Source organism: Manacus candei, unplaced genomic scaffold, assembly GCF_025592945.1.
Source record: "Manacus candei isolate 608988 ecotype Guabito, Panama unplaced genomic scaffold, ASM2559294v1 h1tg000142l, whole genome shotgun sequence".
NCBI classification, from domain to species: Eukaryota; Metazoa; Chordata; class Aves; order Passeriformes; family Pipridae; genus Manacus; species Manacus candei.
The window spans coordinates 981171-998184 of NW_026138190.1; the positions used below are offsets into that span (position 1 = coordinate 981171).

The following is a 17014-nucleotide window of genomic DNA, read 5'->3' on the forward strand; positions in this document are numbered from 1 at the left end:
CAATGGTCCCTTGATTCCACGAGGTTCCAGTCTCCCAGGGCTTCTTCATCTCCAAGAGACTCCACAGGGTCACAATGGTCCCTTGATTCTGTCAGATTCCAGAGTGTCCCAGGATTCCTTTGATCCCTGGGCCCTGCAGAGTGAGAATGGACTGTTGATTCCATGAGGTTCCACGGTGTCAAAATGACCCCTTGATTCCGTGAGGTTCCACAGCATCCCAAGATTCCTTTGGATCCACAAGGCCCAGGAGTGTCACAATGGCCTCTTGATTCCATGAGGTTCTTCAGTGTCACAGTGGCCCTTTGTTTCTATGAGGTTCCACAGTGTCCAAGGATTCCTTTGGCTCCGTGAAGCCCTGCAGTGTCACAATGGGTTGTTGATTCCGTGCAATTCTGCAGGGTCACAAAGGCCCCTTGGTTCCACGAGTTTCCTCAGTGTCCCAGGCTTCCCTTGGTTCCATGAGGTCCTGCATGGTCACAAGCACCCCTCGATCCCACGTGGTTTCCCAGTGTCCCAGGTTTCATTTTATTCCAGGAGGCCCTGCAATGTCACAATGGCCACACAATTCCATCAGGTTCCCCAGTGTCACAATGGCCCATTGATTCCAGGAAGTTCCAAAATGTCCCAGGGTTTCTTTGCTTCCGGGAGGCCCCCCTGTCACACTGACCACTTGATTCCATGAGATTCTGCAGACTCCCAGGTTTCCTTCAGATCCAGGAGGCCCTCCAGTGCCAGAATGGCCCTTTGATTCCATGAAGTTCCACACTCTCCCAGAATTCCTCTGAGCTTTGCAGTGTCTCAATAGGCCCTTGACTCCATGAGGTTCCAAACTGTCCCAGGGTTCCTTTGGTTCCAGGAGACCCTGAAGTGTCACAACAGCTCATTGATTCCCTGACTTTCTCTGGTGTCACAATGACCCCTTGATTCCAACAAAGTCACCGTATCTAAATTTGTTCTTTGCAAACTGTCCTTGCTGTCATCTCCTGGCAGTGGCTTCATGGCCCCTGTCAGAGCCAGCCCTGTCCCTGCACTGACCCAGCTCTGCTGCCCCACAGATGCTGGATCAGGAGGGGAAGGCCCACGGTGGAGGGCAGTGCACTGGGACTCATCCTGGAAGGGACCTCAGGAGGTTTCTGGGCCAAAACAAAGAACAACCAGTGGAGAAAGGAACACAGGGATGGGCAGTTTGCGTGCTCTGCCACGTCAGGGGGAGATGTAGAGCTACAGAGACAACCAGTCAGTGTGGATTCTGTCCATATTTGCCCTTTGCACACAGTGAGTCACACACTGAAGTCACAAGTTCCCTCCATCCACAGAGGGAGGAAAAGAGAAAGTGAATGAAGTTCTGTGTTGTGCAGAGCTAAATCTGCACTAATCCCAATATTCTGAGCTTACAGGACCTTTATCAAACACCTTCTGCAGCATCTGTTCACTGGGCAAACATGTGTGTGGATGGCCAGGCCCAAGGAGTGGTGGGCAATGGAGTTCCATCCAGGGGTGTTCCCAGGGCTCAGCACTGGGCTCAGGGCACTTCAATCTCTTTCTCAAGGATCTGCACAAGGGCATCGAGTGCAGCCTCAGGCAGTTCCCAGGGCACACCAAGCTGGGGGGAGTGTTGATGTGCTGGAGGGCAGGAAGGCTCTGCAGAGGGATCTGGACAGGCTGGATCCATGGGCCCAGGCCACTTGGAGGAGGTTCAACAAGGCCAAGTGCTGGGTCCTGCCCTGGGGTCACAACCACCCCAAAGCCCTGACCATGCCCTGCAACTGGTCCCCACAACCTGTCCTGTGTCCTTAATCCCTCCATTTCCAAGGACTCTGTGGGACAAGGGAACTCTGTGCTCTGGGTAGAGGAGGAGCTCCAAGTGCCACTGGAGTGGGAACCCCAACTCCTCAGGTTTGTGTTCTTTGGGAGGGCTGGAACTGATGAGACTTAGAGCCACAGAAAGTTTCTCTTCATGGCCAATATAAAAAAAAATGTAAAGATGATACATGTTAATAAACATCAAAACTCTTCCCTCAGCTCTGTGAGATGTCCTGACAGCATCTGACGTGTCACCAATTCACAAGGGATTTCCATAGAGGAAGAGTTTTAAGCACAGACATAAGAAAAGGGTGTTCTATGACAGATATAAACACAATTCAGATGTTGACTAATGTGCTATTTAATCTTCTGAAAGATTGGGCAGCTCCCTGAAGCTCAAAGCATGAAACCAGTCAATTGAGAAGCACTGAATGACCAGAGAGCAACTGCAGGAGGAAACCAGGCAGCAACAGGAAGGACACACATCCAGCAAGTCTGCTGAAGAGATGTCCTCAGACATGGTCATTTAAACAGGAGAGGTGGAAACACCTGAAGTGAGAGGGAGATGAAGTTATAGATGGAATAGTGGTAATACAGGTAGAGGGGCAGATCAGTATTTCTTCTCCTGCCATCAGTACACTTCCAGGAAATTCTTGTTCTGCCATGGTGGGAAAACTTTACCATTTCTTAAAAGTACTCCAATGACCCAGTAATGAAAATGTACTTCAATACTATTTAATGTAAAAGTATTAAAACTGTGCCTTTTTCCACATAGACATTACTTGTCTGGCCATGACCAGGCAGCACCACAGGCTGTGCTGGATTATGGGGTGTCTCCAGTGGCACAAAGGAATCAAGGGGCCATTGTGACACTGCAGGGCCTCATGGAACCAAAGATCCCTGGGACACTGCATGATGAAAAAGGGAATAGAAACAGAGATGGAAAATGTCATGGTTTCAGGAGTTTTAGTATTTTAGGTCATTTTTCCAACACTGTTTTGCAGGGACTGTCTCTTTAAGAAGGAATGCCTGCCCCACGCTGGGGCTGGGCAGGGAGGGGAAGAAAGAAGGAAAATGCCAGGCAGCAAATGGAACTTTTTCTCCTCCCTGGACCCCGGGGGTGGTGCCTGGAGAGTCCCCACGGCGCCGTCCTGCCCCGGGGCCCTGCTACTGCGGCCCCGAGCGCTGAGCTCGCTCAGCACCACGGCCGGGGAGAGCCCAGAGTGACCCTGAGCCCAGGAACGTGCTTCTGCTTGTGCCCCCATTTCCCAGAGTTTCTTTGGCTTGCTGGGCCACAGGGGGGTGGTTATCAGGCAGGACCCTCCACCATTTCCCCCCTTTATTCCAGGGGTGCCACGTGGGCGAAGAATTCCCTTCTTTGTAGGTAAGCTGTTCCCTGTATATCTTTGTGGTTTCTGCTATTTCCTTGTTAGTAAACTCTTAATTTTAAGAGTTTTATCTCTCTGTATTAGTAAGAAATAAAAAGGGAGGGATTCAGTTCCTTGGAGTTCCCACCCCAATTTTTGTCTTTAACCAGTTGCATCAGGTTGTGCAAAGTCACAAATGCCCAATCATTCCATAACGTTCCACAGTGTCCCTGGATTCCTTGGGTTCCCTGAGGTCCTAGACTGTCACAATGCACATTTGATTCCATGAGGCCCTGCAGTGTCACAGTGGCCCCCTGATTCCATGAGGTTCTGCAGAATCCCAGGGTTCCATTGGTTCCATGAGGCCCTGCAAGATCACAGTTGTCCCTTGATTCCATGAGGTTCCAGTGTGCAAGGCTTCCTTGGGCTTTGTAAGGCCCTGCAGAGGAACAATGGCTCCTTGATTCCATGAGGTTGCACTGTTTCCCAGAGTTCTTTGGCTCCATATGGCCTTGCAGGGCTCCATAATGGCCCACTGATTCCATCTTTCTCCCCAGTGTCACAATGGACCCTTCATTCCATGAGATTCCACAATGTCCCATTGGTTCCCTTTGGTTCCAAATGGTTCTGGGATGTCACACTGGCCCCTTGATTCCCTGATGTTCCACAAAGTCCCGGGGTCATTTTGATTCCATGAGGTTCCACAGTGTCCCATGTTCCCTTTGGATCCAGGAGGCCCCAGTGTATTCCAATGGTCCCTGGATTCCAGGAGATTCCACAGTGTCCTGGGGTTCCCTTGTCTCCCTGACTTTTGGCAGTGTCCAGGGGTCCCTTTGTTCCCAGGAGGTTCCTTTGTTTCCATCAGGCCCTGCCACGTCCCAGACTCCCTTTGGTTCCATGAGGTGCTGTAGGGTCACAATGTCCCCTTTATTCCAGGAGGTTCCACCATGTCCCAGGGTTCCTTTGGTTCCATGGGGTTCCACAGTGCCAAAAATCCCTGCTTCTTATCTTTCCAACATTTGTGGGCCCATTCTCTCCCTGCCTGGGATGGAGCCCCATTGTGTTTGTGCAGGAATGGATCCATGGCCATCCTGCCACTGCACCAATTGAATGCTGCACAAACGTCACTGCAGGCCCCACCCTGGATGCAGGAACAGTCTGGGAACTCCAGGCCTGCTGACATTCAGCAGAGCCAGGCGGGGTCCCAAAGAGCACAAGGGATTGACTGCAACCCCTGCAGGTCTCTGGCATTGCTGGGGACAAATGCAGGAACTGCCAGGAGCTCTGCAGAGCCCTGACAGTGCCACTGCAATCCCAAGCTGCATTGCCCGGGGCAACCCTCAGCACAGCCAAGGCCACAACCCTTCCTGAAAGGTGTCCCTTCTGGGCAGGGCCAGGGGGACAAACCCCTCCATCTGTCCCTGCACATGTTGGGTCCAATTCTCATCCCCCACTTAGGGACAAAGTCAGCCTACATTGGGTGTTTAGCTTTGCATTTCCTTCACTCTTTTGTGCTTCCAACACACACCCCCCAGTCTGGGCAGAGTCTGTCCCCCCAAAGAACACAAGACCTGACTAGTTGTGGCTCCTGCTGCGGTGGCTGGAACTTGGGCCACAATCTGTGCCAGGAGCAGAGAGGTCCCTCCCCACAGAAACTTCTTGGCAATGGAGTTCTTTAGAGAATGGGACAGGCTGTGGGGATCACTTGCAGGGCACAGCCAGGGACGTGTCTTGTCCAACCTCCTGTTTAACATGACCAGCTTTTTCAGTCTCTTTTCTCTCTCTTTTCTCATGCTTGTTCGTCCAGTGACCATTGTGATGCTACCCTTGCTTTGGTTCTTCCCTAGACATCCCAGGACAAGTCCTGCCCAGTCCCCCAATCCCCTTTCTGTCTGCCCATCATGAGTCTCAGAGCCCGAGGCCGAATCCCCCATGCTCAGCTGCAAGGTCACCCTGAGAGCTTCTGCCATTGACCCACTTGGTTACAGTTTCATACAGATAACTTGGAACTTCTTTGTTGCCTTTTGGGCTTAGAATGGCTTCATCAAAAACATGGTAATTCATGTCCTAGCAATGGAAATTCTTCTAAAAAGGAGTTTGGGACTTTAAACTCAAAGAATGACAGAATGCTTTGGGTTGGAAGGGATATAAAAGCTTATGTGGTCCAACTCCTGGACGTGGACAGTGACATCTTCACTAATTGAGGCTGCTCAAAGTTCCTGACTTTGGACAAATCCAGGGAGGGCACATCCTCTTCTCTGGGAACCTGTTGCAGTTCTTGCCAGCCCCACTGGTAAATATTTCTTCATTTTATCCAATATAAAGCTCCCCTATTTCAGTTTAAAGCCATTACCCCATATTGTGCCACTACAGGTAAAACGAATCACTGTGATAGGCTATCTGAGACTATGAACACAATGTTTTCATCTGCAAACACCTTGGAGAGTGCTCAATGTCCCTACAAAAAGTTTGTCCCCATCTTTCTTAGAAGCCTCTGTGGTGGTGCATCCTCCCCCCATTCTCCTCAGGCCTGGTCAATGATCTCAGGAGCTCCTGACAAGCCTTGACCAAACCAGCTGAGCAATGAAGAGCCCCTGGACTGGACCAGGGCTGTGGGAAAGTGTCCCTGGACTGGACCAGGTGCTCCTGGATGATACAGGTGGGAACAATCCGGAGTGGAACATTTTGGGAACACAGGATAATCAGTCATCCCAGGAAAGCCTTGGAACATTCCCTGCCTGAATCACAGCCCAAATGGAGCAGTTTGGATACAATTCCCCAATAGTTTGGAAACTCCAGTCATTCCTGACCCCAGGATGGCAATTCAGCAGATAACTAAAGCCAGTCCCCTTGGGAGCCCACACCCAGCGGGGCTGAGGGAGGCCCTGGCAGCTCCCCAGCCCCTCCCTCTCAGTGGGACACCTCTGGCAGCCTCTCCCAGCTCGGGAACCCTCCAGTTTGCAACACTGCAAAGAGCGGCGCTGATGCCCAGGACAATTCTGATCCCCCTCCACAAACACTCCTCCAGCTGGGACCCTTGTCTGGTGGGAAACACAAAGGGATTGGTGGGAGTGTTTCCCTGACAACAGGAGAATTTGGGAGAGGGACCTTTCCACAGCCAGCTCTTGATGTGTGCACACATCTCTGCCTGGGTGTGGGTGTGAATTGACTGTGGGGTGAATGTTGTTGTGAATCTCTAATTCAGTCACTCTTAAAATTGTAGTAAATGCTATTGAACCACTTGATAACCATTCAACAGGTCAATAATTAAATGCTGCTAAACTCTTTTGCCCCCTTATCTTTGGATCCAAATCCTTTGCCCCCTGACCCTCTTGCATCCCAACGCTCTGTGTAAATCATGCCCTTTCATCAAAAAATATATATTTTTCGTGACGTCCACTGTAAACTCTTCTTCACTAGCTGAACTACAAAACAACTCTAATTACTTGTTGATGTCTTGAAGACATGAAGACAATTAAAGGAAGACAAAGAAATTGTTTTTCCGTGTTTTAATGAGTCCCACAGTGTGTTTGGAGCTGCATCAGCTGTCAGTCCAAGATGGGCCATGTCAGAACTGGTGAGGTTGGGGGATGAGGAGCAAGGCTGATCATCCAGGGTCAGTGTGGATCTCCTGAGGAGACACTCAGCATCAAGATCACTTGGAGAACACCTCTATCACCTCTCCTCTGAACTGAAAAAGAGCCATCATTGAATTAAAACAAAAAAAGTACAAATTTTGGAGACTTTTTTTGAAATTGCCTTGAAGACAATTAAAGGAAGACAAAGAGATCCTGAGGGATTTCTGCATTTTAATGAGCCCCACAGTGTGTTTGCAGCCCAACCCATGATCCTGAGGTACTGAGAGAAGATTGAAGCAGCTGCTGAAGAAGTCAGAAGCCAAAGTGCAAGTGCCTTGAAGCATTGCTGGGCCCCACTGAGGGCAGGCACTGCCAAAGCCTCCCCAGGGACTCCTTGGAGCAGCTCCTTGGAGGCCAGGAGTGCAGGCAGACCAAGGCTCTGGGCAGGCCCCTGCAATGCTGAGCAAAGCCTGCCTTGGTTTTGTGGAGCACAAAGGCCAAGGGCTGAGCCCCAGGCCCTGGCCCAGCAGATCCTGTCCCTCCCGGCTGGCTCAGGGCTGTTTGGGGGGCACTGGGATGGGAGGGGGAGGAACAACAAAGGCCCAAAACTGGGCAACCCCTGCCAGGCTGCTGAGGGAGGGGCGAGGCAGAACCCAAGTGCAGAACCTGCCAGGAAAGTTGCTTGTGGTGGCCTGAGTGGCAGAGGCAGCTGCCAGAGGCAAGGGGACAAAGGCCTGGGTGCCTTTGGGCCTTGCAGCCCTGCCAGAGCCCTTGGCCATCTCTCCTGCAGGCTGTCCTGCCCTGGCCCTGCTGCTGCTCTGGCCTTGCAGGCTGCACACACCCCTCCTGCTTTCCCACCCCCTCCCAGCAGCATTTCTAGACCCTCCCTGATGGCTCTGCACCAGCTCTGGCTGTTCCCTGGAACACAAAGCCAGGCCATCACCCTCTTAGTGACCTCTGGCACCATAAGATTCCCCTTTGAGTAACATTCCTTTTTCCCCACCTTCAGTCTGAACTTTCCAAGCTGCACTTTACAAGTTTCTTTTTCTTTCCAGCATCAAGAATAGCTCCATCCTGTCAGATCTGCTCTAGAACCTCTCTAGTTCTTCCTCATGCTTCCAGAATGGGGAACCTCACACCCAGACAGACCAGTCCAGATGTGGTGACCCCAGGGATGAGTCTAGGGGGGTGACAACTCCCTTATCTGAGTGGCCACACTCCCCCCAAGGCAGCCCCACATGCAGTTGGCCTTATTAACTTGGATCCTGAGCCCCTGTGCCACAGGACATCCCTGCCAGAGCCCAGAACCTTCTCCTGGGGGTCACTGCAGAGCTGAGCAGATCCAGGTCACCTCCCATTCCTCTGCCAACCCCCTGGGCCTGCTCTGGGCCCTGCAGGTCCTTGCCCATCGTGGGGAATGAAGGGACCATTAAACACTTGGGGCCTTGTGAAAAGAAAGGAACCCTGAAACATTTTGGAACCTCATGGATCCAAGCAGCCATTTTGAAAGTGCAGGCCCTTCTGGAAACAAAGGAACCCTGGGGCACAATGGAAGCTCATGGATCTCAGGGGCCATTGTGAGACTGGAGAACCTCATGGACAAAACAGGAACCCAGAGACACTGTGGAAGTTTCTGGAATGAAGGGGCCATTGTGACACTGAGGAACTCTATGGGCTCAAGGGGCCACTGTGACACTGCAGGGCTTCAGGGAACCAAAGGAATGCAGGGACACTGTGGAATCTCATGGAACCAAGGGACCATTGTGACATGGGGGGTCTCTTTGAAACAAAAGGAACCCTGAGACATCTCAGACCCTCCTGGAACCAAGGGCCCACTGTGCCTGCCCAGAACTCCATGGAATCAAGCAGAGCCGCTGCCTCCCCCCCGCCGCCGCACGGACCGGAGTCGCCGGCTCTGCCCCGCTTGGACACCTCTGGGGTCAGCGTGTTCTTGGGCAGCACAACTGATCTCAGACCAGAGAGTTTCCCAGATTTTGCTTTGTCCCCTCTTTCCACTGGTTTAATTTTTGTTCTTTCTTCATTGAGAGGGAAAAGGGGAAGGGAGGCAGGTGTTGATCCCTGTTTTTATCTGTTTACAAAAGGGAGTTGGGGCAGGGGGGGAGAGAGGAGGCAATTTCTCTGTCTGCTGTTGCTTCGAACTATTCTGTTGGTATTGCTCTTTTTGCTGCTATATTTCTTGTCAGTGAACTGTTATTTTTTTCACTTATACCTCCTGATAGTTTGTCTCCTTGTACTGGTGGGGAATAAAAGGAGAGTGAGTTCATTTTATTGGAGTTCCTGCCCCAATATGTGTCTTTAAACCAGGGCAGGTTGCTCAAGGGCTCCCAGAAATTTGGTACCATCCACAAAGGACTTGAAAACACATTTTGTCCCATTGTACAGAGAGATAATAAAGATGTTCTATAGTGATGTTCAAGGGCTGGTCACTGAGGGATTTCACCAGGAAGTTTGTGCCAAAAGGACTTTGTACCATGGATTTTATTTGACACTCTTCATTTAGCCAACTTCCCACCCACCACATCTTCCACTTCTTCAGTCCATCTCTCACCAGTCTGGCCATAGGGAGACCACAGGAGACCATGTCAAGGACCTTGATAAAGTCTGGGCACAAAACATCCCCTTCTATTCCCTCCCACAGGGGTTCTGCAATCCCTGCCTTGTCCTTCCCATGCCTGGCAATGGCTGCAGGAGGACTTGCCCTCTCCCCTTCCCTGCTGAGCCTGAGCAGTCTGGAACTCTGCCAACCCTCCTTGCTGCCCTGTTTGCAGACTGGTTCCATGTCTGCCTTTGCCAAGGCTGCAGGAAGTTCTGGGCTGGCTCTGGCCTTTCCAAAGATTTGGGAGAGGTCTCCCAGTGACACTGCCCAGCCTTCCCAATATCCCTGACACCAAAACCTTTTCCATATCCCTCACTTCCAGAGGAGTGCCCAGGACACAACACAGGTTGTCCTGGTGGTTCTGGAGAATGAGAAGGGATTTCTTCCTCCAGGCCAACCCCTCCAATTGGATTTGAGTGCAACTGAAAGGTTTCCTCAGCATTTTGCCCAGTGCCTCCCTGCCCTGAAGGTTTGTGGCCATCAGGCTGGAGCTGAGGGGGTTGGGCAGGTGCCTGAGGAGGGGGTAGAACAAGGACTGTGTCCAACTGTGCCAGGAGGGCTGTGCTGGGCAAGGATGAGGAGACTGCAGAAAACAGTGGCACTGGGGAGGGGAGAGGAGCAGCTGGAGAGACCTTGTGCCTGCCCACGCTGGGCAGGAGCTGCCCCAGGATGGCAGCTCTGAAGCACTCCCAGGATGTCCCTGGGAACAGGAGGGGAAGACTGGATCTGAAAATGGAACCTGGAAAGCAGAGAGCAGGAGTGTCATGGTGACACTGCAGGAGAGTTGCAGCCCTGGAGCAAGGTGACAGAAGAAGTGACCCAGTCCATGCAGTGGCCTCAGAAGATCCCAGAGCATCCTGGAGATGCTGGAAGGGAGCCCAGCTCTGCTTCACAAGTTCCCAGGGCCTGTCCCTGCCTGTGCTCCAAGGGCTTCCACCCCCCAGGTCTGTGCTCAGAGAGCACTCAGGCCTTACAGCGAGAAAGGGGCTCAGGAGGACAGTGTGGAAGTGGCAAGAGAGCAGCTCTGCAAAGACCAAGTTCTGCTGCTCCCTGGCAGTGCTGCTGGGCTGGGATTATTGTCCCCTTCCCGTTTGCAAATACACCCTGTCCTGCAGTGTGCTGTCCTTTAGGAACATCTGAGAAGAAGGATCTTGGACAAAGAAGGCACTGCAGAGTCCTTTATATGGTTTAAATACTCAGAGCACAATTTATCATTTTTGCATCTCTGGGTCAAATTGAATGGGTAGACACTAAATTAGAAGGCAGATGCATAATAATATTTCATTGCACAGAAAATTATGGCAAGGAGAAGCCGATGACGTCCACAAAAACCTGAGTAGGAAGGTTGGGCCATTAAGGAGTCCCATTCTGAATGCTACACACCAGAAAACTGGCACTTTATTGCTCCTGAAAAGCATCCAGGCATCATTTTACACAGGGCATCCTTGAGCTCGTGATTCCTTAGGCTGTAGATGAGGGGGTTCAGTGCTGGAGGCACCACCGAGTACAGAACTGACACCACCAGATCCAGGGATGGGGAGGAGATGGAGGGGGGCTACAGGTAGGCAAATGTGCCAGTGCTGAGGAACAGGGAGAGCACGGCCAGGTGAGGGAGGCACGTGGAAAAGGCTTTGTGCCGTCCCTGCTCAGAGGGGATCCTCAGCACAGCCCTGAAGATCTGCACATAGGAGAAAACAATGAAAATGAGACAACCAAATGCTAAACAGACACTAGCCACAATGAGGCCAATTTCCCTGAGGTATCCTGAGTGTGAGCAGGAGAGCTTGAGGATGGGGGGGAGTTCACAGAAGAACTGGCCCAGGGCATTGCCCTGGCACAGGGGCAGGGAAAATGTATTGGCTGTGTGCAGCAGAGCAGTGAGAAAGCCAGTGGCCCAGGCAGCTGCTGCCATGTGGGCACAAGCTCTGCTGCCCAGGAGGGTCCCGTAGTGCAGGGGTTTGCAGATGGCAACGTAGCGGTCGTAGCACATGATGGTGAGGAGGGAAAACTCTGCTGACATGAAGAAGAAAAAGAAAAAGAGCTGTGCAGCACATCCCTTGTAGGAGATGGTTGTGGTGTTTTGGAGGAAATTGTGCATGGCTTTGGGGACAGTGGTGCAGATGCAGCCCAGGTCTGTGAGGGAGAGGTTGAGCAGGAAGAAGCCCATGGGGGTGTGCAGGTGGTGGTCACAGGCTACGGCGCTGAGGATGAGGCCGTTGGCCAGGAGGGCAGCCAGGGAGATGGCCAGGAAGAGCCAGAAGTGCAGGAGCTGCAGCTCCCGCCTGTCTGCCAATGCCAGGAGGAGGAACTGGGCCATGGAGCTGCTGTTGGACATTTGCTGCTTCTTACCACAGGGACTATTCAAAACAGGAAAGGACAGGGAACAGTTAAGACAGACTTCTGTGAAAAAGCCACTCCATTTCTAAAAGAAATCCATGTGTCAAATGTCACCAAATGCACTGCCAATGAGTAAGTTTTGCTCTGTTTAATGGGACATGGAACTTTTTTGGTAGAGCTGTCACACACATCAGGAATGTCAGATGTAACAGTCCTTGAATACAAAAGTTCCCTCTCTAATGACTCAGAAGAGCTGAGGCTGCAGAGCAGAAGCTTAGTTTGAGCTTAGAATTTATGTTACTGTGGCATTTATTTTTACAATCACACCTGGGGAAGGTTCTTTTCCACTGCAGGAATCCTCATTTCTATGGCCCAGCACACAGTGCCCAGCAGAGCTGCAGGGAAGGGCCCCCAGAGCTGCCTGAACATCCCCTCCCCCAGGCCTTGGGGGCACTTGCCCCACACTCCCTGCCCAGGGCTCTGCTGCCTGGAGCTGTCCCTGTCAGCAGCTGCTTCCCTGGGCCCAGGGCTGAGAAAGTGACACTGCTGCATCTATAAGACAGTTTTAATGTCTGATACTCTCAGGTTCCATCCCCTCTAATCTAACAGAGTTCAAGTTTCAGTGTCTCCTGTGCTCACAAATTCATTTCCCAGTCTCAGTCAGCACCCAGACAGCCCAGAGTATAACACTGAAAGAACTGGTTCATTCCCTTTGAGGTACCCCCTGTCTGTCTGTGCCTCTTGCAAATACCTTCTGGGAAATTTCCTGCTTCGATCTGGAGCTGTGACCAGCCCTCATCCCTGCAGCACACTGTGGAGATCAGAAGGACTCTGCCCTGCTCTGCCCTCCCAGGAGTTGTTCCTTCCCCACAGCCCTTCTCCCCCAGCCCCGTGGCAGCTCCTTGGCCGGGCTGAGAGCTGCCCCTGGCAGGCAGCAGAGTCCCTGCCCCAGCACACAGAGCCCTGGGGGCAGGACCCTGCTCTGCCCCACAGCCCTGGGCACCCCTGGCTGCACCCCCACCTTCCCACCCCACAGCCAGCCCTGCCACAGGGAACCTTCTGGCCCTGGGCCTCTGAGGGGGCAGCAGCAAGTCCTGCTCTGCAGCAGCTTCTCCTGCTGCACCCCAGCAAATCCAGCAGAGCCATCCTGACAGCTCCTGCCACTGCTGCCATTTGGCAGCTGGCAGAGGCACTTGCAGGAACTCACCTGCACTGCTCTGCAGCCACAGCCTGACCGTGGCAAAGGGCTGGCAAGGTTCCTGCCCTGAGCAGCTCTGCCCTGTCCTCCCAGCCCAGGATCCCTTGAACCTCCTGCTCCCTTCTCCTCTCTGCCCTTGCTGCCTGCAGCTCCTGCCCTGCTCTGCCATGTGGCCACTTCCCCTGCACTGCAGCAACTGGGAGAGTCCTGCTGAGAGATCCTGGAAGCTGTGGGATGTGCCAGCTTTAGGAGATGCCTCCAGGAAGGCAAGTTGAACTTTCCTACAGCCAGAGAATTCTTCCTTCAAATCCTGGGAAGGTTTCTCCTGTGGTGAGAGCTCAGTCACCTCCCAGCCCAGGCTGCCTCTCATCTCTCTGCCTTCTCTCCTGTGCCCTGGGTGCTGCAGGCAGTGCCCTCGGCCCTGCTGGGCTGTGCAGAGGAGCTGCTCCTGGGCAGAGCTGTCTCTTTGAAGCTCTTCTTGCTTGCCAGGAGCTCCCTGTGTGCCAGGAGCCCGGCCCAGCTCAGCAGCACAGCAACAGCCCCAGGCATTTCAGGACCCTCAGGGGGGTTTGGCATTGTTTACATGAGACGCAGTCCCTGAGAGGAAGTTCAAACAACTTTTCAACAAGTCAAAGTGAGATTGAAACACTGAAGTTTCTTGTAGTGCTAATGAGTCTCACTGAGGGACACAACTGAGAACGTGTGCCCAGGTTCCAGTTAGAGCAGAAATCTGCAGACAGTGATGCCAAGGATGGACAAGCAAGGCAAAGGTGACTCTGATGCTGAAGAAACCTTGACTTGTTTCCTTAATCCAGAGGACCAAGCCCTGACCCCCAGCCCCTGTGAAAGGCAGATTCTGTCCCTGCCTCATTCCTCAGGGCTCTTCCTGGGGCACTGGGATGTGGGATGGGCAATGCCAAGGGCAGGCCCATGGGGTGGCACCTGCCAGGCTGCTGAGCAGGGACAAGGAGGCCATGAGGCCCCAGGGCTGCAAGGGGCACTCCCCTCCTCCTGGCCTCAGGGGCACAGACAGCAGCCCTGGCCAAAGGCCTGCAGAAGGTGGCTCTGGCAGGGCCTTTCAGCTTCTCCCCCTCCCTGTCTCCTCTCCAGCCCAGGCTGTCCTACGGTGTCCATGCCCTGCCCCTTTCCCTGCAGGCTGTCGTCATCCCCCCGGCTGCCCCACCTGGCTGGCACCTTCCTGCACTGACATCTCTGCGTCCTCCCTGGCTCTTCCTGCACACACAAAGCCTTGGCCTCATCCACACTCCTCCTGGCTGATGTGTTGCAGCGTTTTCCATGGAGTGAAATTCCTTTTTCCTCATGTCCACTCGGGACCTCCCCAGCTGCACTTGGCATTAATTCTTTCTTTCTCATGCTCTTTTCTGCTCTGACAAAAGGATCCACCGTCTCTAAATCCTCCCTTCAAGCCCTCTCAGGGCTGTCCTGTACTGTCCTCAGTCTCCACACCATCAAGGTCACAACTCCTTAGCCCCTCTCTAGTGCTCATGTGCTTGAGACCTTTCAAGCCCATCTTGGGAGATCTCTGGGCACTCACAGTTGTTTTTGCAGATGAAAATGTCATGCTCATAGTCTAAGTAAATCACAGAGATACTTTTTACCAAGGTCTGTAGTAGCAGAACAGGGGCAATGGCTTTGAACTGAAAGAGAAGTGTTTTATATTGGATAATAGGAGGGAAGATTTAACAATAAGGGCAGAAAGAACTGGAACAGGTTTCCAGAGAAGTGGATGTCCCATCCCTGCATTTGTCCAAGGTCAGAGACTGTGAGTAACCTGAATTAATAAAAAATGTCACTGTCCATGTCCAGGGACTTGGACCCGATGACCTTTTATCTCCCTTGCAAGCCAAATCATTCTGGGATTCTTTAAAGTCCCAAACTCTTTCTCCAAGAATTTCCATTTTTGAGGACATGATTTCCCATGTTTTTGGAAAAACCCTTCTAACGTCGCGACGGAAAGCTCTAGACACCTCAATGTGAGAATCCAGGAACTTCGTTTATTGTAGATTGACAGTAGCTTAATATACACTCTATAATAGGTTCATGAATATTACAGAAATCAGGCTCATTATTGGTGCTCAGTTAGGTGGTGATATCATCTTAACTGCTTCCCACTGTTTACACAGGTGGCTCGTTAAGTGCCTTTGTTTTGGTAATGCCCAGCTCCTGTTTCTCAGCTCAATTTAGGATACCCAAGGACGCTGCTGCTTTCTCACGGCCCTGCTATCTCAGACTTTCTCATGGGCCTAGTGAAAACTGCATCTTATACTTTAGCAGTAGTCTTGTACTTTAGCAGCTCATCCATAGCCTTAGCCATGTTCATATGTCCTCGCATTTCTAACCAATCCACTACAATTTCCCCCGTTTTTATTTTGTGTCAACAATGCTTTCTTTGTCGTAGTATTTAGACGTCTAGTAATACAAGAAAAGGCAACACGAGCTATTACTAAGATTACAATAACTGTCAATATCCATTGTATAACTTAGAGCCCATTCAGAATAAGGAATCACTATGGTTCAACGTTACTCATCTCTAAAATCTTGACACCGGCAGAAAGTATTTTTAAGTTTACACATTCACACATTCATGTAGCTTTTTTCTTTCACACAACATTCAGGTGGCCACCTCAGACACACTCCTCAATCACACACACATTTTCAAGTGGTCATTGGCTGTGCACTTCTTGTCAGTTTCATAATTCAAAGGAAATTTATGGCATAGCCGCCATCAGCAATCTGCAAATCCTGCATAACTCTCCATGTAAAAGACAAATACAGCAAGAAAGAACAGAATATTATCTTGGAAATCTTCAACGCTTCTTATAGAGCAATGATATTTTATCATAAAGGCAATAAAGCTACTTTTGCAGGGGGAAGACTATATCCCCTTCTGTCTCATCGTTCCGTCTCCAAATCTTCTACCTGCACCCTGCCCCTGGGGGAAACAGCCAAATTTCATGTAAGAGAAGCAAAATGGCAAACTATAGGAAATTCTTAACAACCTTCTGTAATATGCAAAAGCTAAGCACGGATGTCGCGTTATTTCTAATCTTACTTCAAAGGATTTTTCGTTAGTCTCCCTTTCTGTTTTTGAAGAAAACATTTGAGAATGCCATGAGCACACTGCATGCTTAACACCTATTGCTGTAAAAACAATGCAATCTTATTTGATTTATAAGTTGGGATATTGTTAATTTTAAGTTGTTTTTTCTCTTTTCCCTTTTTTCCGTGTTTTACCGTCTTTGCCTCCCCCCATGCTCCTCATTGCCGAAGGACGAAGGAGGGGAAGGAGGGACTGGGCTCACCCAGAGAGATCAGCAGAAGGAACTTAATCACAGGGTCTGCTTAAGAAAAGACAAAAACATAGGAGAGGGAGAGAACAGCTGCAAACAGGCACGTTTCAGAGAAGGGGTGATTGGTGTAACGGGGAAAAAGAGAAACAGCTTTCCCCCTCCCCCGACTGCACCCCCCAATGTTTTTGCTACCGTCATTAACTCTAGGAAGAGGAGCAGCACCAGGGAAAAACCACTCGCTGCAAAGAAGGGAAGGGGAACGCACACCCCCCGGGACCATGGCTGTCAGCAGTGCGGGGGACACAGAGCCCCCCCGCCGCCCGCCGCGCCCGGGGCCGCCAGCGTGCACGCACTCGGGCGCACCGCTCCGAACCGGGGCCGCGCACCGCTCCGAGCGATATCACCGGCCCCGGCTCTGCGTCACCCGGGAGCGCTCCGAGCCGGGGACACGCAGGCGGCGCGACCACCGCTGCTGCCCGGCGCAAGCACCCAGCGCCATGAACACAGCCACAAACGCGCAGCGCAGTCCCGCTGCACAGTTCAGATGAAAAGCTGGAAGTGTCTTAAGGTGGAACTCAGTCATAGTGTTCCTAAAGTTCATCTCTGGTCCATCAGCAGTACTTTCACGCCGCAGCCGTCGTCTCCGATCGTCCTGGATATGCACTGCCGAGACGCCAGCACCGCGTTCATGTTGGCGGGGCCGCTCCGTTGTTTCCAGCCCCGTTCCGTGATCTCTGGTCCCGCTCCGGCTCCCTTCAACTCCGCTCGACTCCCTTTTTACACGATTTCTCCGTATGATGGTA

At 51.8% G+C, this 17014-nt stretch overlaps 1 protein-coding gene and 1 pseudogene across 1 annotated transcript in view; both read right to left on the reverse strand.

Moving 5' to 3' along the window:
- Positions 1–17014, reverse strand: part of LOC127462881 (serine/threonine-protein kinase pim-1-like) — a 194383-nt gene that overhangs the window by 30498 nt on the left and 146871 nt on the right. The gene's annotated exons all lie outside the window — the stretch shown is intronic.
- LOC127462874 (olfactory receptor 14J1-like) lies at positions 10662–11700 on the reverse strand (annotated as a pseudogene).